This window comes from Rattus norvegicus, chromosome 15 (genome assembly GCF_036323735.1).
Source record: "Rattus norvegicus strain BN/NHsdMcwi chromosome 15, GRCr8, whole genome shotgun sequence".
In the NCBI taxonomy this organism is placed as follows: Eukaryota; Metazoa; Chordata; class Mammalia; order Rodentia; family Muridae; genus Rattus; species Rattus norvegicus.
This window is the reverse complement of record NC_086033.1, coordinates 65,299,198-65,325,434: the sequence shown is the minus strand read 5'-3', so window position 1 is coordinate 65,325,434 and position 26,237 is coordinate 65,299,198. Positions and strand designations below refer to the sequence as shown.

Below are 26,237 nucleotides of genomic sequence, written 5' to 3'. Positions count from 1 at the left end.
AAGGTTCACCATCATTATCTTTCCACTGAAGCTTGGCTTCACTTTCAATATTTGAAATGCTGGCCTCTCAGAAGACCTTTGTACCTTGAAGGCTCATTTCGCCAGTGTAGGGGAATGCCAGGGTGGTGATGCGGGAGTGGGTGGGTGGAATGGGGAGAAACCTCATAGAAGCAGGGGGAAAGGGTATGGAAGAGAGAGGAACCAGGAAAAGGGGCTAACATTTTAAATGTAAATAAAATGTTCAACAAAAATATGCAAAAACAGTAATAAAAACAAACAAAAATTACTAGCCTCTCGATCCCTTACAGGAGAATCTTTCTTGCTAAATACTGCTTGGATTTTCAGATTTTTTTTTTGTGACAATGGTGGTGTTCTTTTGCTTTCTAGGAATCTGCATTAATCCTGTTACTCTTCTTTCTACATGTTTGAGAAATAAGAATACATGATTAATTCCAAGCCCTCCTGTCATCTCCAAATGCACCTACACATTCTTCAGTATGGCTGCAGTTATCAAAAGTTACCTGCAATTACAATTCCGGAATTTTGCTGAACTAGTTATTATCCCCAAGTTATATTTTATATTTTTATAGACAGAATGGAAGGTTCCTATTATAATAATAATCTCTTTAATATGGACATTTATGAAAAATGCCTTATATGCAACTTTCATGTTCTAATAATCCTTTCTTTGCTGGATTGTATGTGTTCTACATCTTTGAATTCTTGTTTAATCAGAACTTTCACTGTGAGCCATGGAACAGAAAATGACCAGGTATCATGCCACAGCCTAGATTGCAATGCTGTTCGAAATATCCTCTGTCAAACAAATTATTTTATTACTTTTATTTATTTATTTTGCATATTTAAATTCTTAGGACATGTTGACAAGCTAGCTAGGATCTTTGATAAAATGCACGGTGAATGCCTACTATTCTAGTTCCCTATGATGTCATTGTTCTCTAATAAATACTTATAAAAAACAATTTTATTGTATATTTTTATTTACATTTCAAATGTTGTCCCATCCATAACCACCCTATCCCATCCCTCCTCCCCCTTCTTCTCTGAGGGTGCTCCACCACTCAATCACCCAGCTCCTTCCTGCTTCCCTGCTCTGACATTCCCTTACACTGGGTGATCCAGTGTTGGTAGGACCAATGGCTTCTCCTCCCATTGGTCCATAGCGAGGCCATCTTCTGTTACGCATGCAGCTGGAGCCATGGGTTTGTCCATGTGTACTCTTTGGATGGTGGTTTAGTCTCTGGGGACTCTGCTTGGTAGGTATTGTTCTTATGGGGTTCCATACCCTTTCATCTCCTTCAGTCCTTTCTCTTAACTCCTCCAGTGGGGAACACATTCTCAGTTCAATGGTTGGCTGCAAGAATTCGCCTCTATATTTGTCATGCTCTGGAAGAGCCTCTTGGAGACAGCTATATCAGGCTCCTCTCAGCATCTACCTCTTGGCATCAGCAATATTGTCTGGGTTTGGTGGCTGTATGTATATGGGTTGGACCCGAGGTGAGGCAGGCTCTGAATGAACATTCCTTCACTCTCTGTTTCAAAATTTGTCTCCATATCTCCTCCTCCTATGAATATTTTTGCTCCACCTTTTAAGAAGAACTAAAGTATCCACGCTTTGGTGGTCCTTCCTCTTGAGCTTCATGTGGTCTGTAGATTGTAGCTTGGTTAATTTAAGCTTTTGGGCTAATATCCACTTATCAGTGAGTGCATACCATGTGTGGTTTCTTGTGTGTGTGTGTGTGTGTGTGTGTGGAGAGAGAGAGAGAGAGAGAGAGAGAGAGAGAGAGAGAGAGAGAGAGAGAGAGAGAGAGAGAGATTGGGTTACTTCACTCAGGTGATGTATTATATTTCTATTCATTTGCTTATGAATTTCATGAAGTCATTGTTTTTGGTAGCTGAGCAGTACTCCATTGCATAGATATATCACATTTCCTGTATCCATTCCTCTGTTTTGACTGTCAAAATTATCAGCAGCACTCCAATATACAAAACTCACATAAAAAATTTGCACTTTGACTTACATCAGGATTCTCTAGTGACTAACATGATACTCGTCTATATTCTTTCTCCTAATGTCACTTTCAAAGAACTATAAATTATATGATCAATTTTATCACATCAATGATCCGCTTCTTGGCACTTATTTCTTCAGAAATTATTTTTTTTATTCTTCCAAACAAATAAGATCACAAAGGAATTACAATAGTTCTTCATGATTAAGAAGAAATAGTGGTTTACACAGTAGAAGACTGCAGCATAGATTCTTTTTCTCTGTTTGATACAGAAGATGGGGAAATCAGTATTGAAATAAAAGTAGGTGTAATTTCAAGGCCTTTTGTAAATAGTATACCTAGGTGAGCTGTCTTGTATATAAACAGTTTCTGGTTCCCAAAATTAATACATCAATTTAGCACTACATGATCATAATCAAACATTTTTCTATTTGGGATAAGTTATTCTCTGACATTAACAAAGATCATTTTATTTTGTTCTGAGGTCTTTTAAAGTGATTTAAAATAAACTAACATTGCAGCTATCTGTTGCTAATTTTGTTTCTTTTAAAAGTCTTTTTTTAAATAATATGTATTTGTTTCTGTATGGCTTGAAATTGCTATCCAATCTTTCTTGTTTAGTACTAAAAGAAACACATTTGTGACTCTTTCAAAAAATTGATCAATTATAAAATATCTGTATAACTGTAACAGTACTGCACATTCAACAGGTTTACAGGATACTTTTAATCTTTCACATATATCATTGATATCATTACACAAAAATAAGTAAGTCCTGTGAGAACTAATTTGATTGTCATCTTAAGAGAATTTAGAATCATATAGGAGATGAATACCAAAATTTGCCTATCAAAGCATTTGTAGTGATGTGTACTGAGTTTGGCTATCCTTCAAATTGGGAGATACATTATTATATGATCTATAGGTCCAAACTACAGAAAAGAGTGAGACACTAACAAAAGCATTTCTTTTTCTTCCTGACAAGATATGTTGTGTGACTAACTATGCCATTGTCTTGTCTCCTGCATTAATGTTTTCCACTGATAATGGTCTCTATCCTCAGAATGTAAAGGAAATTAAATATTTCTATTCTTAAGAGAATGCCTTGGTTGGCATTTCTATTGCTGTGAAGATATGCCAGGGCCACAGCAACTTTTATAGTGGAAAACAGTTAACTGAGAGTGACTTACAGTTCAGAGGTTTGGATGATTTTCATGCAGGAAGCATGATACAAGAAAAGGTGCTAAATAGTAGTTGATCATTCTACATACAAATCATCAGAAAAGAGGAATAAAATAACACCAAGCCTGGCATGAGCATTTGAAACCGCAACACCTATCTCCACTAACACATCCACCAACTAGGCCATACCCGCTAATAGTTCCCATCCTTGTGTACCTTTAGGGACTTTCCATTCAAATCACCACAGCGGTATATGGCAGGTTTTTTTGTTTGTTTGTTTTGTTTTGTTTTTGTTTTTGTTTTTTTGTTACAGCAATGAGAAATGAAACTAACACAGAAAACTGGTACCAAGAATGAGGTTACACTGATAAATGTGATCATGAGATTTTACATCTTTGTAATAGGTTTGTTGGAGGCACATGGAAGGGTATGGAAATAATGCTAGGAAAATATTATGCTATGAACAGAGAAAATGTATTTTTCTCTAAAGGAAATAACCAAGCAAAATTTCTTTCCTCAGGAAAGTAACTATATTAAATATCACAATGTAGAAAGGGATACCTTTAAGTCATATATAGTTTGGGGGAGAAATGTCAGAGAAGTATGGCAAATTCTAATACAGTATGATATTTAATAATCTGCAGTAGTTCATATTGTTATCATTCTGTGATACAAATAATTATAAGTGATTAACAGTAGGCCTTCTTTTAACTTCAGGATGCTCCTATTATCTGGATTTTATGAAGAAGAAAATTGAGGCTGGGGCAATTGGACTACATGTCTAAAGCTAGACTGCTAGTAAAATGTAGATAAAATCTGAACATTTAGTCTGAATTCTACCATGTGCACTGCATTTCCATACTACGTTATATAGAAATGAGAGAGAGAGAGAGAGAGAGAGAGAGAGAGAGAGAGAGAGAGAGGAAAGGAGAGGGAGGGAGGGAGGGGGAGGGAGGGAGAGAGAGAGAGACAGAGAGAGAGAGACAGAGAGAGGAGAGAGAAAGAGGAACTTCACGACAAATCCATGTATAATTTCAGAAGAAATTATAGCCTGAGATTAATCTGTTCCTTAAATATTGATAGTATATCAACTTTCCTGCATGTATTCAGATTGGTGGCTGTCTATTAAATTTTTTAGATCAACCGCCAAGTTAAAAGCAGATTTTATATATACATGTTTATATATACATATACATACATATGTACATATGTATATGTGCATGTATATATGTACATATACATATATACACATGTATGAATGCTAAATTAAGTAAATATGTATTACACAAATATATATATATGTGTATATATATATATATATAATAAATTAAGGAAGAAAACTCCAAAAACCCAGTGGTCAATTTTCCAAATACAGATTTATCTACAAAACTAGCATTTCTTAAAATTTGCCCTCATTGAAGCTGGAGGCAAGGTGGGCTAGCGACTTTCTGGAGGGGAAACTGGGAAACTGGGAAAGGGGATAACATTTAAAATGTAAATAAAAAATCCAATAAATAGGTGTTTATATAAAAATGTAGAATTCTCTTATGAGCTTGGAAAACTAAATAACAAAAAAAATGCAGAAAAACAAACAATGCCTTATAACATTGCAGAGGGGAACATAATATGTTCTTAAGAACAGTTATACTATATACCTGCAAAGAATCTGGCTTCATTCTGACCATGTTGAGTTCCAGTAAACCAATGCAATTAAGTGATGTGTGACAGGATTGAATTACTTCTAAGGAAGCCCTGGAGATTATTACATGAAGTTATGAAAGGAAAAAGTAAGTTGACATATAAACCCAAAGGAGCTACTGACACCAGGAACAGGGAATATTGCACTGAATAAAGAAGGCTGCAGCCACAGAGTCAAGTCAGCTGCAAGAGGGAGTGTGTATCTTTGCAGTCACAAATATAGGTGAGTAATAAGATCGAGGCTGATAAAGCCCAGATGTTTCATCATAACAACAAGGTGTTGGATTTAGAGTTACAAGATGGAGTATTTGCCTTGCATAGTTTCTGTTTCTTTGACAAAAGATATAACTGTATCACACCCTGAGTCTTTACTAAAATCCATTTTATATGAGAAATAATATTTTAATTTTCAAACCCTCAGAGAAAATACTTTGTTTTGGAGCCATGTTGAAGTATTAAAGGTGTGCTTCCTGCCTGCTGAACTGAATAGATATTGCATGTATAGAAGCCTTTCAGGCTTTGAGTTACTTGTAGAATAGTATATTTACAGTTATCTTTTTGGGTGTCAGGTTGACAAGGAATGGACTCATTATGGTTAAGTTTGATAATTAATTTGATAAGATTTATAAATTGCATAAGAAAAACACCTTCAGATGGGTATGTACATGAGAATTTCTAAAGAGGATTTACAGACAAAAAAAAAAAAAAAACCCTCTGTGTGTGTGCGCATCACCATTCCATAGTCTGCAACCCTAAAATGAGCAAAAGATAAAAAGTGAGAACTGTACCCACACTCATTTCTCCTTGTTTTTTAACTGAAGGTGCACTGTGCAAGAGATATGACACTCTTGTCAACTGCCACCATGTCTTTGATATTAGAATGCATCCTATTCTCAAATTAACGCCATGACATGGATCATTTTTACTCACATTAAAAAATGAATAAAAGCAAATTATAATATATATTATATATAAAACATATTCATACATACATATACATGTACATGCATACATATATACATATATATATACACTCACATATATAGTGAGATAGATAGGAGATAGAGATAATACACACACACACACACACACACACACACACACACACACACACACATAATGACTCCATTTATCTAACTAGATTCATATGGAGAAACAGAATGCAAAATGCCACCTGCAGTTTTAAGTGGCTAAAACAAAAATGTGACTGTATTAGCATGATTGTATGATATATTTAAACTGTAAAATTGGTGTATATCATTAATTGTTCACAGTTTTAAGGTAAATTAGGCTTCGTGTCATTTGCCAAAATAATAAATGTTGACTATCTTAATGAGGATTTTTTTTTTATTTCACGAAAATACTAAACTTGTATGGTTTCATTACTTGGAGGATTTACATTACTTTTGTGACAGTGTGTACAGAAACTCCTGTCTACCACATGTACCTAATGAGTCCACAAGATCATAACTTGTTTACGTCACAGTAACCAGTGACTTGTGCACCATACTAACTTTGTTGTAAATCTTTTCATGTCATTCCTTTTTCTTAACCTATATTCAGAAAATTTGAGCTTTCAAAGAATTCCGAACATGAAAGTTATCTTTGTTCTTCCTAGGTGTCTTAAGTAATAAAACGTTCCCTCCTTCAACTTGTAAACCATGGCTTGGAATTCAAAAACCTCATCATATCTACACAGATGGATTAAATTACCTAAATTACACTAGAATATTGGAGTGGTAAATAACAGAAAATTAAGCACCAGCCACACCATTATCAGAACCTGCAGGCCACATGGAATCAGTGTGGTATTTTCATCTCAGTCAGCCACTTGTCAAAATGGCCCAGAGCTCTCAAAACTTCTCCACCAGACTTTCTAAGTTCCCAATTTCCATCCCGAGCTACCTCTTGCTACTCTCTGCCCCCTGCCATCTCTCTCCCTCCATGGCTAACCCCATGAGTAGCCATCCATATAGTTCCCATGGTGAGTAGCTATCATGCCAGTCCTATACAGAGAACACCTATCTCAAAGCTCTCTTGCTGTGAACTGTGCTCACATTCCCAGCAACCTGGTAAAATCAAACCTGTAGAGGCTTCTACTTTATCAATTAGACTTATAACAGTAAATTCTCACCTCACAAAACGTTGACACAATAAACTCAGAGCCAATTGATATTGATATAAACTGCCCACCTTGATGAGACAAATTGTCCTGTAATAATCCTCCCTTGTGGAAAGCCGCAATAACATTCGCCATCACAAGATGGCGCTGGCTTCCGCCGCGCCAGCCCAACTTCCTTTCAGGAAACTAGCTGTGTGCGCATGTGCAAGAGTGTGTTCACGCCAAGTCTTTGCCCACCCCGGGGCGTGCCTATGAGATCATGGGTAAGCGACCAATCAGGTGTGGGCGCGCCGTGCTAGGGTTTTTTTGTTTTTTTGTTTTTTTGTTTTTTTTTTTTTTTTTCTGGAACATCAGAGGTTTAATATTCTTTTTATCTAAAGACAAATGATTTTTAAATAATGATAGTTTATCACAGATTCAGTAAAGTTAGTAAAGAAGAAACAGTCATATTTTATACACAGAATAAAGGTAGTTATAGAAAGTTGTAGTAAAAAAGGCTAATTAGGTTAAGTTTTTATTGCTGTTTTTTTTTTATTAACTTGAGTATTTCTTATATACATTTCAAGTGTTATTCCCTTTCCGGGTTTCCGGACAAACATCCCCCTCCCCCCTCCCCTTCCTTATGGGTGTTCCCCTCCCAACCCTCCCCCCATTGCCGCCCGCCCCCCAAGGACGTGCTAGGGTTTTATAACCAGCCCCTTTCTGGGCCCTGGCACTCTCCTCTTCAAGATGTAATAAACGCTTTGCTGCAGAAGGATCCTGGTGTCTGCGCGTCGTTCCTGCTGGCAAGACGTTGGGCGCGCGACACTCCCTTATAAAATATTCATAGCTACCTGTGGCCATTTAAGGCCACATGAATCTGGGTCATCCTTCTCTTTCTCCATCTTGGTTCCTTTCTCCTCTCTCCAAAACTATGTGCCCACTTCACTTTTTCACTGCCCAATCACAGGCCTTGCCTTATCTTGTGCCTGCCCTCACCTGCACATAACATCAATCCACAGAATATAATAGTTGATTGATAATCTTATCTTTTGGATACTCTATAGCATATGATTAAAAATGTTGGTACATTATATTTTACATTTTAGAAAACACTACATATATTAGATTTAAATTTAGTTACTGGCAAAGTAAATCAACAATTAATGAAAACAGTAAGCCATGCATTTGAAAAAGAGGTAACAATGGGTGGGTTTGAAAGGAGGAGGAGGGGGAAAATTATGTTATTATGTTTTAATCACAAAAATAATAAAAAATAATATAATAATTATTTTTAATATAATTTTACTTCTGGGGATGGATGAAATGACTAAAGAGGAACAGCCTTTATTTACAAGCATGAAGACATGTATTAGGGTTGCATCAGTCTTCATCAAAATTACCAGGACATGACTTCATGTGTTGGGAGGTATCAAAGGAATTTGCTTGTGGGTAGGCCTCTAGCCTACCTCCCAGTTCAGTATGAGAAATTGGAAAACAGTAAAGGATGGCCACCATAGCCCTCTAGGCTCCTCCTGTGAATAGTGTACACACAATCCCCCCCTCCTCTCTCTCTCTCTCTCTCTCTCTCTCTCTCTCTCTCTCTCTCTCTCTCTCTCTGTCTCACATATACATAATATATAAACGCACACATACACACATATAAACACACAAACAAACACAATTGTACTTCTATCCTTCTGATATCAAGTATCAGATACTGAGAAAAACCTAATCATACCAACCAGAAATACTTACCCTGTTTAAATTATTTTGTTTAGTTATTTCTACTTCAAGTTACCATGCATTACTTTCATTTTTATCTTGAGCTTGGAAGTGAAAAAATATCAAACAAAACAGATATGGTGGTGATGTCTTACTAGTCGAGGGTGTATGCAATAATGACTGGTGATCTAATTTGATCCCTAGGTCCTCAGGACCTTACAGTAGAAAGACAGAATCAATTAATGTAAGTTTTCCTCCGACATTTCGATGTACACTTGTATATGTTTACCCACAAACATATACATGCAAAATAAATAACTATAATTTGTTTCGTAGTGAATAAAATAAAGTAAAAACAATTCCTTGATAAAATGACTTAAAGGAGTTTCCATGGTTATACTCTGTTGTGAAGAATAGATACTTGGTATGTTGTGAACATGAACATTGACATACAGGAATACAAAAGTTTGAGAAAGAACTAAAAGACTGTATTCTCAATAACAGATGACTTTGTGACAGCAACTGTGCACCATAAGATCCCATACACAAAAAAGCACATCAAATAAAATTGGGTTCAGAACATTATTTGTTGTAATTAGATTAGATTGGTGTATGTTTGTGTGTGTGTGTGTGTGTGTGTGTACTTTGTCTGTATGTATGTAAGTGTACTCTATGCACGCCTGGTGCTTGTGGAAGTCAGTAGGTAACCTCTGAGAATATTTATTGCAAGATAATATGATTTCCTTAGTTAACATGATGACCAGATTTTATATTTCTAGAATTCACATTAAATAAGCCAAACAATAGAAGTGCATATTTATAAGCCCAAAAATTGTGGGGCAGGGACACATGAAATATTCTACTCATTAGCCAATTGGTAAATTGTAGTTTGATTAATGAAAATTGTCTAAAATAAAGCATAGAATAATAGAGGAAGAAGACCAAAATGATGTTATCCATGTACATGCACACATTGTGCATACTCAAGAATATGTATCCCACACAAAGAAGCATGGAGCTATTTTATCCATGAATATATACAAGTACACAAGTATATGTATACTATACGTATATGTATGAATATAAATACGAACATATGTACACAGGTATATAGAGTTTCCGTGTTTTTCTTCTACAAGATAGTTTTTCTCAGATCATGAAGAATTCATTTACTATTTTTAAATATTTCAATTTCTGATCATGCTCATCATCTTAGGGAAAAGTGTCACTTTTTGATATGGGTTAATGAATAGCAGACAACCATGAAAAACTATTTTACCAGAGTGTGCAGTGTAATGACAATGGCATTAGTCTTTCTGTAGGACATTCATAACTCTACAAAATAGGTGGGTCAGCATAGGAATAGGATTTCCTGACATGTTTTAAAGTGTGGAAAGGCAAAGAAGCTTCTTACAGATAATTCTAAGTCAAAAAGTGTGGCCATGGATAATAATACTTTAACATTTCTTTATAAATAATATTGCTCAGTTCTAGAGTAGAGATTATAATTTATACAAAATGGTTTAGAAAAAATAAAACTTTTAGGGAAAGTTCTACTATTTTTGCCCTTACTTGAGAGACAAATCATTGCAGAAGGAAAGGCCAAAATATGGCCAGGTACATATCATTTCCAGTATCTATTTTAGTACTGCATATCATCAAAAGTAAGGTATTTTGGGTATCAACAACATATACTAATATCCTCCACTTCATCCTAAATTTTATTGATGTTATAATTATTTGCATATTTTAAATCTATGTTTTCTGTTCAATTATTGGCCTATGGAATAAACATACATTCTAGAAATAATAAGTTTAAATCTCCTTGGTACAGTGTACTGTTAAGTCTTATGTGATTTTGAAAGAGTTATATGCAAAGTCTTTTGACATACAGATTCCATATTTGCCCTTGTCTGTGATGGCTCAGATGTGTATGACCTAAAATAAACAAATAGTAAAATAAAATTTCATTTTTTAATATTCTGAGATAAAAGGTAGTTTTGAAACCTTATGCTTTATTGTTATTGAAACTGCATACTTATGCATGCTTCAACTGTATTAATTACAAGTTATTATAATTATATAAATGAGCCCATCAAGCAGAACAAATACATAAAATAAGTTGCCATTCATTCATAGTGTCTTCTGTATATTTGCTTTTGATAATTTCAGTTTTAAGTACAGATTATAAGTAGAAATTGAGTTTAAGCTCAAGAAGAAGGAAGACCAAAATGTAGATGCTTCAGTTCTTCTTAGAAAGCGTGACAAAATACTCATGGGAGGAAATAAAGGGACAAAGATTGGAGCAGAGACTGAAAGAAAGGCCACCCCGAGACTGCCCCATCTGGGGATCCCTCCCATATGCAGCCACCAAGCCCAGTCACTATTGCTGAAGCCAAGAGGTATTTGCTGACAGAAGCCTGGTATGGATGTCTCCTGTGAGGCTCTGCCAGAGCCTGACAAATATAGAGGCAGATGCTCACAAGCAACTATTGGACTGAGAACAGCGACCCTAGTGGAGGAGCTAGAGAAAGGACTAAATGAACTGAAGGGGTTTGCAACCCCACAGGAAAAACAACAATACCAACCAGCCATACTTTCCCTACCCCCAGAGCTCCCAGTGACTAAACCAAGAACCAGAGAATAGACATAGAGGGAACCATCGCTCCAGAGATATATGTATCAGAGGATGACACTATGTGGTATCAATAGCAGGAGAAACCCTTGGTCCTGTGTAGGCTTGTTTCCCCACTATAGGGGAATGCCAGGGTGTTGAGGTGGGTGAGGATGGGTGGGATAGGGAGCATCCTTATAGGAGCCATAGGAAGGAGCATGGAGAAGTGGGAACTGGGATAGGGGATAACATTTGAAATGTAAATACATAAATATTCGATAAATAAGTAACCAAACAAATAATAATAATTAGTTACTTCGAACACTGTGAACAAAAGTTAAAAGTCTTCCCTTTAACCTGATGATATTATATTTTTAGCAAAATTAACTTTCTACATATTTTCTTGTTATTAGATCTCTTGGAGGGAAATGCAGGACAAAAGTTACTCTCTGATTATTGTATCTACACTAAGTAATTTACTGCCTTCTAAAATTTCACCCAAGAGTTGTGTGTAGTCTATATTCATATAACTATGTCAAGTAAGTTTTAGCCAAAGAGTAGTTTAAAAGTCTCTGAAACTTCATAGGTTTAAAAACTAGCAATCTTATTTCAGCATTTATTTCTACATTACACAGCCACTAGCTCCACACAGTTTTAACAAGCCTTACACTCTTCTGGTTCTCTCATTAATGTGTTAAAAGTGACATTGACACATGCTCATTATCTGTATGACAGTGAAGATTTCAACAATTTGAAGACTATGGTGCTATTGTACTTTTAATATGCCCAAGTCCACCTATCACTTTTCAATGACCCCATTCACATTGTGGAATTATTTTTTTAAAGAATCACATGGTGGTTTGCATGGACTAGATGTTTAAAAAAAATAAGTTCTACACTCATTTCATAATTTTCATTCATCAGGCCAATCACTGTACACTCTGTTTAGCTTTCTATACTCAGTGATTCCCTAGTAATTTCTTAGAGAAATTTCTCATAATACTACTGTTCTTTATATTAATTGATCAACTTGGGTTTTCAAATTTTCTAAAATTAGTATGCAATTTCTTTGTATATTTTCAGCTTATGATGGCCCAACAACTGCTTGATGAAAGTATGAACAAATGTTTAATCACCAGTAGGGAATAAATGAAAGACCAAAGTAACACCACTGTATTAGTTAGGGTTCGCTAGAGCCACAGAATTTATAGTCTCCATATAGAAAGGGAATCTGTTATGATGACTTAAAGTAATTGTCAACTCTGACTTGACAGTCCAAGTATCTAGTAGTTGCTCAGTCCCACAAGGCTAGTAGATTCCCACGGATATGCTGGCAAGTTAATGCAAACAGGCGAAGAAGAGTGAACCTTCCCTCTTCCAATATCTTTATGTAGGTCTCCAGCAAAAGGTGTGGCCCAGATTAGAGGTATGTACCACTACTCCTGGATCTGGGACTTGTTTTTGTCCCAACCTTACCTTGAACTCAGAGATCTTCTTGCCATAGTATCCTGGAATCCAAAGCCACTATGCCTCAAGATCTCTATGCAAAGATCCAGGTCAGAAACTTGTATCGCCCAGTCTCAAGATCAGGATCACAGTTGAACCTTCCAATTCTGGATTGTAGTTCATTCCAGATATAGTCAAGTTGACAACCACCAATGTCTGAATTGGCAAGCTGATGCATTTTATTTGAATCACATATATTAGTATGAGTGAGGGTTCACTTAAAGATGCACAGACACCATACTAGAAGTTCACCACAGTTTTGGGGATGGCTGACAGAGCTCTAGCACAATGTGCAGGCAACTTTTCTTGCCCAAGTCTCTTTCAGCATGTGTTCTCAGTAGTCCATTATGCTTCAATGCTCAGGAAAGGAGGGGCTTCCTGCAGCTGCTAAGTGTCTTAGACCTCCTGAAACCTGTGAGTAGTTGACTTCCCAAGCTAATCAAGTTTTCTTCTAAGATGGATAGGTAGCATCATCAGCTCGATCATAACTAGTTAAACAAGCACATTCCACTGGAGAGAGTCCAAAATAAATTTGAGAAGCATCTTTTAAAGCAAACAAGGTCTTAAAGAAAAAAGACTCTGTCAAACTCCTGCAACTGTGAAGGCATAATTATTTGTGTACAACAGAGCATCCTCTGTGGAACGGCAGAAGAAGAAAAATAAATACAAAAGGAGAAAGGAAAGAATCTGAGCTTCTGAGTACAACTGGGTTTTCAGGGAGAATAAAAGTATCCAATTGAGTATTAATTGTGAGCTATTAGATTAGTTAAATGATGACGGGTCAGGTTGCTCCACCATGGAGGCTGGAGAGTGAAAGGAAACCTGTACTTTCTCAGTCTCTGGATCTAGAAGCATAAGATACTAGGAAGAAACAACATGTAATTGTCTGAGATTGCAGACCTGGAAGGTTTTTGAAGGCTGAAGTCCTGGAGCAGATGCAGAGGGGACAATTACATTAACTGGCAGGTGCAACTTTGCTGCATTCCTGTTTTGCTGTTTGTTTTTGCATTTTTGTTTTTTGACAGTTTATTGGCAGTACTGCTCTATTCTGGCCTGTCTTTATTCCTTCACCAGACACTTGCCAATAACCTTAGAGAACACTTTCATTGACACATCTCTGCAGTGTGCTATATTTTTTCACGGGCATCTTTCAGTACAGTTACACTGATAACCAAAATTTATCAGGGCAGGGTAAATACATGAACAGATTATAAGGTACTAATTAACATACATGTAAGTATATATCCCTTTAGTTTATAAGAATATATTATATTAATTTGCTTATAATTTTGAAAATTTGGTAGAGTCTATGGAAATCTTCCAAAATATTGTATAAATACTGTAAACATATTGATTTTGGGGGGAAATGTGTATCAAGTTAGCACAGGCCAAAAATGCATGGTATATTTTGATAAAATATGAATAAAGAATGGTTTACTTTGTATTAACTACCTAAAAGGAATCCACAGGAGTTGTCTATATTAGTATATGTGGGGTGGGTTGGTGGGAAACCATATAAAAAGTTCGTAAATAGTATTATTGCTTAAATATAAACATTTTATTGAATATTTTATGTATTTACATTTCAAATGTTATCCCTTTTCCTGATTCCCCACTCACCGATCCTCCTTCCCCTTGCTTCTGTGAGGATGCTCCCTTCCTACTCCAACATTAACATACTTGCATTCCTCTACACTGGGGAAACTAGCCATCACAGGCCCAACGGCTTCTCCTTCTATTGATGCCAGGCAATATTATCCTCTGCATATGTGGCTGGAGCCATGGGTCCCTCCATGTTTACTCTTTGGTCAGTGGTTTAGTCCTTGGGAGCTCTTGAGCTCTTGATTGGTTAACATTGTTGATTTTCCTATGAGGTTGCAAACCACTTCATCCCGTTCAGTCCTTTTGCTAACTCCTCTATTAGGGTCAGTCCCTGTAGTCAGTCCTAAAGTTAGCTGCAAGAATTCAAATCTGTATCAGTAAAGCTCTGGTATAGCCTCTCAGGAGACATCCATATCAGATTGCTATTAAGATATAAAACTATTAAAAATTATACAAAGGACACAGAGGCAGAATGCCTCTAGGACAGGGCACTTCCTGTGTTTACCTGGAGTCCCACACCCACGGATCCCGGCCAGCAGCAGCTCTCTGCTCCCAGACCCTATGGGAGAGAGACCTCACCGCCTGGTCAGGTGGGCACTCCTGAGGCTGCAGAGCAGAAGAGACCACCAACACTGCCCACCCCTGCCCACATCCCTGGCCCAAGAGGAAACTGTATAAGGCCTCTGGTTTCCCATGGGGGAGAGCCCAGGAGCGGCAGGACCCCTGCAACTGAGACACCACCGGAACCTGAAGGAACAGACCAGATAAACAGTTCTCTGCAACCAAATCCCATGGGAGGGAGAGCTAAACATTCAGAGAGGCAGACACGCCTGGGAAACCAGAAGAGACTGCACTCTGCACACATTACTGATTCCAGAGGAAAACACCAAACGCCATCTGGAACCCTGGTGCACTGAAGCTCCCGGAAATGGCGGCACAGATCTTCCTGGTTGCTGCCACCACAGAGAGCTCGTGGGCAGCACCCCGCGAGCAAACTTGAGCCTCGGGACCACAGGTAAGACCAACATTTCTGCTGCAAGTGACCTGCCTGGTGAACTCAAGACACAGGCCCACAGGAACAGCTGAAGACCTGTAGAGAAGAAAAACTACACGCCCGAAAACAGAACACTCTGTCCCCATAACAGGCTGAAAGAAAACAGGAAATCAGGTCTACAGCACTCCTGACACACAGGCTTATAGGACAGTCTAGCCACTGTCAGAAATAGCAGAACAAAGTAACAGTAGAGATAATCTGATGGCGAGAGGCAAGCGCAGGAACCCAAGAAACAGAAACCAAGACTACATGGCACCATCGGAGCCCAATTCTCCCATCAAAAGAAACATGGAATATCCAAACACACCAGAAAAGCAAGATCTAGTTTCAAAATCATATTTGATCATGGAGCTGGAGGACTTCAAGAAAAACATGAAGAACTCGCTTAGAGAAACACAGGAAAACTAATCAACAAGTAGAAGCCTACAGAGAGGACTCGCAAAAATTCCTGAAAGAATTCAGGAAAACATAAATAAACAAGTAGAAGCCCATAGAGAGGAGACACAAAAATCCCTGAAAGAATTCCAGGAAAACACAAACAAACAGTTGAAGGAATTAAAAATGGAAATAGAAGCAATCAAGAAAGAACACATGGAAACAACCTTGGATATAGAAAACCAAAAGAAGAGACAAGGAGCTGTAGATACAAGCTTCACCAACAGAATACAAGAGATGGAAGAGAGAATCTCAGGAGCAGAAGATTCCATAGAAATCATTGACTCAACTATCAAAGATAATGTAAAGCAGAAAAAGCTACTGGTCCAAAACATACAGGAAATCCAAGACTCAATGAGAAGATCAAACCTAAGGATAATAGGTATAGAAGAGAGTGAAGACTCCCAGCTCAAAGGACCAGTAAATATCTTCAAAAAATCATAGAAGAAAACTTCCCTAACTTAAAAAAAAAAGAGATACCCATAGGCATACAAGAAGCCTACAGAACTCCAAACAGATTGGACCAGAAAAGAAACACCTCCCGTCACAAAATAGTAAAAACACCAAACGCACAAAATAAAAAAAGAATATTAAAAGCAGTAAGGGAAAAAGGTCAAGTAACATATAAAGGCAGACCTATCAGAATCACACCAGACTTCTCGCCAGAAACTATGAAGGCCAGAAGATCCTGGACTGATGTCATACAGACCCTAAGAGAACACAAATGCCAGCCCAGGTTACTGTATCCAGCAAAACTCTCAATTAACATAGATGGAGAAACCAAGATATTTCATGACAAAACCAAATTTACACAATATCTTTCTACAAATCCAGCACTACAAAGGATAATAAATGGTAAAGCCCAACATAAGGAGGCAAGCTACACCCTAGAAGAAGAAAGAAACTAATCGTCTTGGTAAGAAAACAAAGAGAAGAAAAGCACACAAATATGAATATAACAGTAAACAATAATCACTATTCCTTAATATCTCTCAACATCAATGGCCTCAACTCCTCAATAAAAAGACATAGATTAACAAACTGGATACGTACGAGGACCCTGCATTCTGTTGCCTACAGGAAACACACCTCAGAGACAAAGAAAGACACTACCTCAGAGTGAAAGGCTGGAAAACAACTTTCCAAGCAAATGGTCAGAAGAAGCAAGCTGGAGTAGCCATTCTAATATCAAATAAAATCAATTTTCAACTAAAAGTCATCAAAAAAGATAAGGAAGGACACTTCATATTCATCAAAGGAAAAATCCACCAAGATGAACTCTCAGTCCTAAATATCTATGCCCCAAATACAAGGGCACCTACATACGTAAAAGAAACCTTACTAAAGCTCAAAACACACATTGCACCTCACACAATAATAGTAGGAGATTTCAACACCCCACTCTCATCAATGGGCAGATCATGGAAACAGAAATTAAACAGAGACGTAGACAGACTAAGAGAAGTCATGAGCCAAATGGACTTACCAGATATTTATAGAACATTCTATCCTAAAGCAAAAGGATATATCTTCTTCTCACCTCCTCATGGTACTTACTCCAAAATTGACCATATAATTGGTCAAAAACGGGCCTCAACAGGTACAGAAATATAGAAATAATCCCATGCGTGCTATCGGACCACCACGGCCTAAAACTGGTCTTCAATAACAATAAGGGAAGAATGCCCACATATAGGTGGAAATTGAACAATGCTCTACTCAATGATAACCTGGTCAAGGAAGAAATAAAGGAAGAAATTAAAAACTTTTTAGAATTTAATGTAAATGAAGGTACAACATACCCAAACTTATGGGACACAATGAAAGCTGTGGTAAGAGTAAAATTTATAGCGCTGAGTGCCTGCAGAAAGAAATAGGAAAGAGCATATGTCAGCAGCTTGACAGCACACCTAAAAGCTCTAGAACAAAAAGAATCAAATACACCCAGGAGGAGTAGAAGGCAGGAAATAATCAAACTCAGTGCTGAAATCAACCAAGTAGAAACAAAAAGGACCAAAGAAAGAATCAACAGAACCTAAAGTTAGTTCTTTGAGAAAATCAACAAGATAGATAAACCCTTAGACAGACTAATGAGAGGACACAAAGAGTGTGGCCAAATTAACAAAATCAGAAAGGAAAAGGGAGACATAACTACAGATTCAGAGGAAATTCAAAAAATCAACAGATCTTACTATAAAAGCCTATATACAACAAAACTTGAAAATCTTAAGGAAATGGACAATTTCCTAGACAGATACAAGGTACCGAAGTTAAATCAGGAACAGATAAACCAGTTAAACAACCCCATAACTCGTAAGGAAATAGAAGCAGTCATTAAAGGTCTCCCAACCAAAAAGAGCCCAGGTCCAGACGGGTTTAGTGCAGAATTCTATCAGACCTTCATAGAAGGCCTCATACCAATATTATCCAAACTATTCCACAAAATTTAAACAGATGGAGCACTACAGAATTCCTTCTATGAAGCCACAATTACTCTTATACCTAAACCACACAAAGACACAACAAAGAAAGAGAACTTCAGACCAATTTCCCTTATGAAGATCGACGCAAAAATACTCAACAAAATTCTGGCAAACCGAATTCAAGAGCACATCAAAATAATCATCCACCATGATCAAGTAGGCTTCATCCCAGGCATGCAGGGATGGTTTAATATACAGAAAACCATCAACGTGATCCATTATATAAACAAACTGAAAGAACAAAACCACATGATCATTTAATTAGATGCTGAGGAAGCATTTGATAAAATTCAACACCCCTTCATGATAAAAGTCCTGGAAAGAATAGGAATTCAAGGCCCATACCTAAACATAGTGAAAGCCATATACAGGAAAGAAGTTGCTAACATTAAACTAAATGGAGAGAAACTTGAATCAATCCCACTAAAATCAGGGACTAGACAAGGCTGCCCACTCTCTCCCTACTTATTCAATATAGTCCTTGAAGTTCTATCCAGAGCAATCAGACAACAAAAGGAGGTCAAGGGGATACAGATCAGAAAAGAAGAAGTCAAAATATCACTATTTGCAGATGATATGGTAGTATATTTAAGTGATCCCAAAAGTTCCACCAGAGAACTACTAAAGCTGATAAACAACTTCAACAAAGTGCCTGGGTATAAAAGTAACTCAAATAAATCAGTAGCCTTCCACTACACAAAAGAGAAACAAGCCGAGAAAGAAATTAGGGAAACGACACCCTTCATAATAGACCCAAATAATATAAAGTACGTGGTGTGACTTTAACCAAGCAAGTAAAAGATTTGTACAATAAGAACTTCAAGACACTGGGGAAAGAAATTGAAGAAGACCTCAGAAGATGGAAAGATCTCCCATGCTCATGGATTGGCAGGATTAATATAGTTAAAATGGCCATTTTACCAAAAGCCATCTACAGATTCAATGCAATCCCCATCAAAATACCAGTCCAATTCTTCAAAGAGTTAGACAGAACAATTTGTAAATTCATCTGGAATAACAAAAAACCCAGGATAACTAAAACTATCCTCAACAATAAAAGGACTTCAGGGGGAATCACTATCCCTGAATTCAAGCAGTATTACAGAGCAATAGTGATAAAAACTGCATGGTTTTGGTACAGAGACAGGAAGACCGACTAATGGAATAGAAATGAAGACCCAGACATGAACCCACACACCTATGGTCACTTGATTTTTGACAAAGGAGCCAAAACCATCTAATGCAAAAAAGATAGCATTTTCAGCAAATGGTGCTGGTTCAACTGGAGGTCAACATGTAGAAGAATGCAGATCGATCCATGCTCATCACCCTGTACACATCTTAAGTCCAAGTGGATCAAGGACCTCCACATCAAACCAGACACACTCAAACTAATAGAAGAAAAACTAGGAAAGCCTCTGGACCACATGGGCACTGGAAAAAATTTCCTGAAGAAAACACCAATGGCTTATGCTCTAAGATCAAGAATCGACAAATGGGATCTCATAAAACTGCAAAGCTTCTGTAAGGCAAAGGACACTGTGGTTAGGACAAAATGGCAACCAACCGATTGGGAAAAGATCTTCACCAATCCTACAACAGATAGAGGCCTTATATCCAAAATATACAAAGAACTCATGAAGATAGACCGCAGGGAGACAAATAACCCTATTAAAAAATGGGGTTCAGAGCTAAACAAACAAATCACAGCTGAGGAATGCCGAATGGCTAAGAAACACCTAAAGAAATGTTCAACATCTTTAGTCATAAGGGAAATGCAAATCAAAACAACCCTGAGATTTCACTTCACACCAGTGACAATGGCTAAGATCAAAAACTCAGGTGACAGCAAATGCTGGCGAGGATGCGGAGAGAGAGGAACACTCCTCCATTGTTGGTGAGATTGCAGATTGGTACAACCATTCTGGAAATCAGTCTGGAGGTTCCTCAGAAAATTGGACATTGAACTGCCTGAGGATCCAGCTATACCTCTCTTGGGCATATACCCAAAAGATGCCCCAACATATAAAAAAGACACGTGCTCCACTATGTTCATCGCAGCCTTATTTATAACAGCCAAAAGCTGGAAAGAACCCAGATGCCCTTCAACAGAGGAATGGATACAGAAAATGTGGTACATCTACACAATGGAATATTACTCAGCTATCAAAAACAACGAGTTTATGAAATTCGTAGGCAAATGGTTGGAACTGGAAAACATCATTCTGTGTGAGCTAACCCAATCACAGAAAGACATACATGGTATTCACTCATTGATAAGTGGCTATTAGCCCAAATGCTTGAATTACCCTAGATGCCTAGAACAAATGAAACTCAAGACGTATGATCAAAATGTGAATGCTTCACTCCTTCTTTAAAAGGGGATCAAGAATACCCTTGACAGGGAAGAGAGAGGCAAAGATTAAAACAGAGACTGAAGGAACACCCATTCAGAGCCTGCCCCACATGTGGCCCATTCATATACAGCCACCCAATTAGACAAGATGGATGAAGCAAAGAAGTGCAGACCGACAGGAACCGAATGTAGATCGCTCCTGAGAGACACAGCCAGAATACAGCAAATACAGAGGCGAATGCCAGCAGCAAACCACTGAACTGAGAATAGGACCCCCGTTGAAGGAATCAGAGAAAGAACTGGAAGAGCTTGAAGGGACTCGAGACCTCATATGTACAACAATGCCAAGCAGCCAGAGCTTCCAGGGACTAAGCCACTACCTAAAGACTATACATGGACTGACCCTGGACTCTGACCTCATAGGTAGCAATGCATATCCTAGTAAGAGCACCAGTGGAAGGGGAAGCCCTGGGTCCTGCTAAGACTGAACCCCCAGTGATCTAGACTGTTGGGGGGAGGGCGGCAATGGGGGGAGGGTGAGGAGGGGAAAACCCATAAGGAAGGGGAGGGGGGAGGGGGATGTTTGCGCGGATACCGGGAAAGGGAATAACACTCGAAATGTATATAAGAAATACGCAAGTTAATAAAAAAAATTTTTTACAACAAAATGTTACCAAATGGATTACCCCACAGTAATTACAATCCAAATAAAATTGAAGGATTAAAAAACATTGAAGGCAACAAGATGAACCATCTACCATGACGGTCATTGGCGCCTCAAGGAAAAGTAAGTTGTTGCTACTTATAAATATTTTTTGGTTTACCTTCTCTAATAGAATACTGCTGCGTTCCATTTTTAAGCTATGATAATTCATACTTATATCTTCAACAAAAATAAAACTATTAGAATTGCTTCATTTAACTTCCTATAGAAAAACACTTAAAATATTCATTGGTCAACATTAAAAGAACAATTATTGGCACCCACCTGCAAAGTTACATCATAGAGCAATCGAAAGGCAATAATTAGCAGAGATGGTGTAGATGTTTCAGAGTTAATGGTGAGGAAAAGCAGACATGAAGACAAAATACCAGCTAGTTCTACTCCTGTAAAGCATGAGAAACTCGCCTCTTTTTCTTACTCTTTGGTGAGAGATGTTCTGATGAGGAAACATTTGTGATTATGAGATAACAAAGAATACCTCTTAGACATAGGGTTCAGCCAATAGAAAGTCCTTATTAGCCAGGTGTGACTACATGCATGCTCTGGCCCGGAGTGAAGTTCCAGATCTTTCTAAGGTTGAGCTTTTAAGCACACAAACCAAACCCTGGGTTGACATACTTTAGTTACCAAGAGTAGGCAGCCAGAAACAGAACTACAAAATCAAAGAGCAAGGGCAGTACGTTCAAGAAATTTCTCAGTACCATGTACTTTGATGGAGTAGGTTCTTGTCATTTTGGTGGGTGTTAAGATCTATATACTGGGCTCTTAGGCCAATGGTGTCTTGATTTTCCTGTTGTACTAGGTTTTGATACATTTCACAAGTGAACACTAATTGAATTAAACTCTTTCCCCATCGAAAAATCATAAAAAAATATGTAGAAACTTCTTGTAAAATGTACTTGTCCTTTTAAACGTACTCATATTGATAAACTCCACCTCACATCTGGAATTTAAATACAGCCAAATACAATAAAAGCAGAGCCTATGAGGAGAATCCAAATATCAGTCTTATAGATGAGGTAAGGGAGAGTTCAGATGGTCCTAAGTTTTTGAAACAAATATTGTGAGGACACATCTGGTTATTTCTGGTGATAACTGGCTTGAGTGTCACAGACTGAAGCAAGCCTCCTTGGAAGCTGGTAGAGCTGTGTGACCTGGTTTAGAGCATGTCTTCTGGGATGCATGAAGTGCTGTTTCTAGTTAGGTCAGGCCTACTGTGTCCCTGGTTAGATTAAGCTTCCTGTGTGGCTGTGTTATTGTGTTCCTGGGAGACAGGTAGGCTGTGGACTCACCCATCTGCCACGGTTTCAGGTATACATGCAGACCTGAAGAGGACTAAATTAAATTCTGAAAAATCTTTTTTAACTCTCCAGAGATCTCCAGACAGCTCAGCTATGGCTTGAAGAAATTCTAAGGAACTACTAGCAAATCTCCTGCTGACCAGGAGCCCAGTTTTTTTAATTTACATATCAATTCAGTCATTTACTCCAGAGCCCCTCCAGGTATCAGTATACCATCACGATAGCCCCTTGACTCTTAGGAAACAGACAAGTGCATGGTTTGGAGGTTGTTGTTGTTCTTGTTTGTTTGTTTTGGTTTTGGTTTTGGTTTTTATCAAAGTAAAATAATTCAGAGATCTGCCTGCTTTTGTAAATTTAGCTGGGTTTAATCCTGTCACAAGATTACCATACCAATCAAACCTGGGTGTAAATTGGCTCTATTCCAGGAAGATCTTCAAGTCAGGAAAGTGCCTGCCCCTGAATCTTCCTGTCTCTGAATCTTTTTGAGAACCTTGTTCACAGTGCAGCTGCCTCTGCTATTCTAGGTCTCTGAAATCCCTCATATTGTATCCTTGTATTTTACATAGTTGAGAAATTATAGATTTTCAAACGCATGTTCTTAGAATTCTTGTTCTGAATGGCTCAGCACTTACTGTTTTGCTGAGTCATTAGCCAAACCCTCTTCTCCAGGACTCATGCTATCTCTGATTATCCCAGAGTCATTAGCCCTGACAAAGAGGACATTCCTCAAAAGAGAAGCATGAAGATATGTATGTCATTATACAAACAAGCCTTATGCCCACAGCAACCGTCACACTCCTAAAGGACCATGTCCTGTGGTCTCTGTTCCTGGGGCAAGAACCATATCATTCTGCTTCTACCATGGGCATGCAGGACTCACTACCTCCCCATTTCTCTTTTTAACTTGAGAGTACAAAAGTTGACTCTGAGTTCTCAACTTGGGTGATGTAGATGCAGAGGAGAATTAAAGCTTGTAAAAATAAAGCAACTGCAATTCCTTCATTTATCAGCAAAGTTGTCCAGGAAGATGAAAAGATGTACTTATGCACAGCAGAAGCACAGCTGCAGACACTTCCTCAATAGAAGTGAATCCCACTCTAGAGTTACGAATATCCATGATTATATGATGTAGGTAATCGATACCCAAAGCCAAATTAGAATTGTTCCAAAGCCCCTTTAAATGAGACCGAATCTTAGACCAATTATCTTCAGAAGTATTATATTCCAAGGGATTTACATAGACCCAAGGGAAAGTAGAATGGCATTGTACTGAGAGCCTGATCTTAATATTTTGAATTTGATTTCCCATAAATAGAACGGCTTCCTCTAAAGCCTAAAGCTTATCATGAAATCCCCTATCAATATTCTCCTGGATCATGAGTGCTATTGACATATTTTTGGATAACTGATCTACATGATGTGCTGTGTGAACATTTTTTAGTCAAGGATGTGGTGGATAGACAAAAACTAGAAATCACACATATTAAGGCTGTGATCACCAATATCAATGCTGCAACAAATCTTTTAGATCTCTTCAGAGGAAGATAGCCCTGTGCAAAGCCTCTATAAACAAATCTGGCTGAGAATGGGAATCTTATTTGAGAAAATATGGCTGCATTATATGTGAGACCCAGCCCAGAGTATACCAGGATTTGACTGTCTCTTTAAATGCTACACAAGGAGTAGATTTCTCACAGTTAGCCAGCTAGAGCTGACTGAGAGCTTCCAAGTCCTCCTCCACTCTATCAGGAGGGTTGGGGATCTCATTCTGCAATGCTTTGGACTTCCTTTCCTTGTAGCAACAGACCTGTGAAGTAGTCACAATAGGAGAAGATAGAGGTGATAATTCCCATGTTAAGTTAATTTAATTGGAAGTAACTCAGTTCTCCATTGGAGGGAAGGGTCTTAAAGTAGTCTTAGTCTTGCAAGGAATTCTTTAAGTAGGAAGTCACCCATGTTGCACTGAGAGAAGAAGAGGGAAGTGTTGAGACTTATTTATTTCATCTGATTTAGGTAGATGAGAAATAAAATCCCATGTTAATCTATGTATATGAAAAGGGCAGTAATAATTTGTTTGTGAAAAGGAAACTGGGGTATGTAAATAGCATTATTTTATTAATTAAGGATTTAATAATGGCTATTTTTAAAGTAGTCTTGCTATCTAACCAGAGATCCTCTCTGCTACTTGCTTTTTGGTCATGTTAGTATACATGTGTTGTGGAGTGATGTTTGTCATTGTAGTGAATAAACCTTGAGATCAAATGACATCTGGACTACATCTCTCTATCCTGGCCCTAGTTGAGAGAATTCTATCTCCAGGGTGGAATCATCCAAAGAAAACTGGAGCCTCTACAGACTGTAGCTTTCCTGACAATTCTAAACTTCATTAAGTTAGCAATAAGCCTCTGGTACTCTGGTCATGCAAAATTAATTGCATCCCAAGTACAGAACTAATCAGAGCTCTAGGGGAGAAAGTGAAAGAAGGGACCAACACCTCAAAGCCTGGGATAAGGGGCCTCATCACCCGCTGATTACCAACATCTTGATGCTAACTGCTGCTTCCGTGGTAGGAAGAGCTGAAAGTGCAGGGAAACCCATGAGAGACAGGTTAGCCAGTTGCTTGGTGAGAAAGGTGCATACATTATTGGTGAAAGTAAGCAGAAACCTACCCCAACCTAACTTTGGGTTGTATATAAAAACAAAATTATTGAATCTCTATACTCCCTAGCATATACAATAACACCAGAATTAAGAAACCAATTAGTAGCTTCAAATGCATGAAAGTGAGTCCACATGCCCCAGAACCCACAGAGAGGAAATGACTTGGAATAAAGAATAAGGCTAAAGGAAAGTTTGGTTTGAAGAAGTGAAGATTGAGGTACCTCTAAAAAGTCTGCAAGTAGTAGAGCAACTACTAGAACATGAAGCTAGTAATGAAGTTCCGGCAATACTGATGAAAATCATAGCAGACATAGAGAGAGAGACATGTGCAAAAGGCTAGCCACTGATATAACTAAGAAATGGGGGTGAACAATCATTTTAAAGATGCTGTCCTAACTCAGAGCCCAGCCAAGACAGTCATATTCATCCCAATGACATCTTCCAAGGTCAATACATATAAAAGATTCACAATATTCAGTAACAATGATGAGGAGCAGATTGAGCAACAAATAATAATTAAACCATACACTAATCAGGGAATAGGTCAGATGAGACAAGAATATGCCCAGAATGGAATGAAGGATATATTCTATATGATAATGCTCTGGGAAAAAGGTCATATTGTCAGAATTAGAGATGAGGAAAGATCAAGAATACAGTAGAAAACCCAGCAGTGTTTGAAGCTTTTGATCAATTCCTAGACACTATTCAAGATGATGTATACTGTCTCCTGGACTAGATAACTTCAGTTTGGAGGTACAT

General features: G+C 37.9%; 1 long non-coding RNA gene across 6 annotated transcripts in view; it reads right to left on the bottom strand.

Moving 5' to 3' along the window:
• LOC120097052 (uncharacterized) overlaps positions 1-21,951 on the bottom strand; it is a 66,738-nt gene extending 44,787 nt beyond the window's left edge. For 3 of the 6 annotated variants that reach the window (XR_010057976.1, XR_010057979.1, XR_010057974.1), the window contains exon 1: positions 21,778-21,909. This is a non-coding gene — a long non-coding RNA (uncharacterized LOC120097052). Of the gene's footprint in view, positions 1-7,047; positions 7,623-21,777 lie in introns of those variants that run through there. The other 3 variants (XR_010057978.1, XR_010057975.1, XR_010057977.1) reach the window with 3 other exon arrangements.
• Positions 21,952-26,237: the final 4,286 nt, after the last annotated feature.